The following is a 2,692-nucleotide window of genomic DNA, read 5'->3' as shown; positions in this document are numbered from 1 at the left end:
TTTTTCATTATTGTTTCTGCTTTTGTTTATCTTCATCCTTTTTAAGGCTCTCCTCACTTTCTATCTTGTACCATAGGTACTTACATGCCATCTTTAAATGCTCGATTGGTCTGTAAACTTCTTTCTTTCTTTCTTTTTCTCTTCTTTTTTGAGACAGGGTCTTGCTCTGTTGTTCAGGCTGGAGTGCAGTGGTGTGATCATGGCTCACCGTAGCCTCGACCTCCCAGGATCAAGCGATCCTCCTGCCTCAGCCTCCCGAGTAGCTGAGACCACAGGCATACACCGCCACACCTGGCTAGTTGGTTTTTTTTGTTGTTGTTTTTTGGTGCTTTTTTGTAATAGAGGCAGTGTCTCCCTATGTTGCCCAGGCTGGTCATGAACTCCTGGGCTCAATCGATCTTCCTCTCTCAGCCTCCCAAAGATTACAGGTGCAAGCCACCATGCCTAGCCATGTCTGCAAGATTCTTGATGGCAGAAGGTACCATATCTATCTATCTACCTACCTACTTATCCACCCAATCCATCCATCATCTATCTATCTAGACGTCTACCTATCTGTGACCGCTGTTGCCTTTTACTCCTACTTCGTGGTGGCCATGCTCACCCTCAGATCAGGTCTCATTGGAGTAGCTGGGGGAATTTTTTTATATCCAGCTAAGGGGAAGTTGAGTTGAGGATATATTTAAGTTGGGTTTAATGGCATATTGTGTGTGTGTCTTTTTTATTTTTTTGAGACAGAGTCTTGCTCTGGCACCCAGAGTAGAGTGCAATGGCGCCATCTGGGCTCACTGCAACCTCCGCCTCCCATGTTCAAGCAATTCTCCTGCCTCAGCATCCTGAGTAGCTGGGATTACACGCGTGCGCCACCAAGCCCGCCTAATTTTTGTATTTTTAGTAGAGACAGGGTTCCAACATGTTGGCCAGGCTGGTCTTAAACTCCCAACCTCAGGTAATACGCCTGCCTTAGCCTCCCAAAGTGCTGGGATTACAGGTGTGAGCCACCGTGCCTGGCCTTTTGTGTGTACTTTTAAGACATTACTAGCCAGTGTCAGAATGGCTTCTAGGAAACTCTCACTCCACCCCCCCAACCTGGATAGACTCCCCAGTTGGTTCAGGCCCAGAGGTTAGATCTCAGTGTAAATCCGTCTGATGGTGTCCAGAACCAGAAGTATAGTGGAAGAGAAACAAGGTTTGAAAAGTATGGAGTCAGAAACTACTCTGGAAAATTCAGACACAAAAATTTGTAAGGAGGGGATTAAGTTGCCATCCAAGCCTACACAAAATGAAAATTCTCTCCTGTCTGGAATATATTCGGTGATGCAATGTATACAATTATGAATGTACCATACATTTTTCTTTTCTGATGGAATGTATGTGAAATAGAATGGATCAGGATTCCTGGTTTATAGCGCACAAACCTACATCAGTACAAAAACCAGGGAGCAGGTCTGTGCGTGAAGTCACATTTTTGATCCAGCCCAGTGAATTGGACTGCATCTTGGAGTACCTGATGTCCCCTGTCCTGATGAAGTCTGGCAGTTCCAGATGAAACGGCAGGCGAAATTGCCACTGACACAGCAAAATACCCTAAAGAAACATATTTATCAAGGAGTCAATTTTCATCCCATAAAGAGTAATTCGATTACATAATTACATAGCCCTGTACAATGTAGAGGAAATTTAAGAAGGCATTTGAATTGCCCTTATATGCCCTAATTTCAGATTAACTATATAATATATATATAATGTATTAAATGTGTGTGTGTGTGTGTTTTTGGAGTCACACATTTCTGGAATCATTGATCCAACCAAAAATCAATCAACCAGTACGCAGCCCCAAATGGCAAGATTAAAAACTACTATAGGCTAGGCGCAGTGGCTCACGTCTGTAATCTCAGCACTTTGGGAGGCCGAGGTAGGTGGATCACTTGAGGTCAGGAGTTCCAGACCAGCCTGGCCAACATGGTGAAACCCTGTCTCTACTGAAATTACAAAAATCAGCCGGGCGTGGTAGCACATGCCTATAGTCCCAGCTATGTGGGAGGCTGAGGCAGGAGAATGGTTTGAACAGCTAGCAGGTTTGAACAGCCTGTAGTCCCAGCTATCTGGGAGGCAGAGGTTGCAGTGAGCCAAGATCTCACCACTGCACTCCAGCCTGGGCAACAGAGCAAGACCCCATCTCAAAAACAAACAAACAAACTACTACTATAGAGGTGTGTTAGGCAGTTAATTAATAAAAACATGTCACATTGCCTGAATTTTGTGAGGTTTAGGGTACTTGTCAACTCTTCAAAATTCAGGATTTCTTGTGATTTCTTTTCATACTAAAATGTGTACCTGGAATCCTATATACTGTTACTTAAAGTGGAACCCCAAAATTGTATAAGTTCCTGGCCCCACTTTGCCTCGGTCCTCATCAAGTGTCACCCCTGACGTGTGGTACACACCACACAGCACACACATTTCCACAGGGGGTCGTGCTGGGAGGTGTATCTCTTGATGGAGGGAAGAAAGGGCCAAGGGCCTTGATGGAGGTAGAAAAGGCTACGGTTCTATCATGTAATAGAGCTGGGACTTGGAATCCACAGAGGTGAAACGATAGGGCAAATCCAATCACTTGGCTTCCACTTTGGGGACTGAGGCACAAGAATGGCAAATAGAAAAAGAGGAGGGGGTTTAGCAGCATCCATGG

This window comes from Aotus nancymaae, unplaced genomic scaffold (assembly GCF_030222135.1).
Source record: "Aotus nancymaae isolate 86718 unplaced genomic scaffold, 86718_ANA_hifiasm-v0.15.2.pri h1tg000058l, whole genome shotgun sequence".
NCBI lineage: Eukaryota > Metazoa > Chordata > Mammalia > Primates > Aotidae > Aotus > Aotus nancymaae.
Note: the sequence above shows the minus strand (reverse complement) of the source record.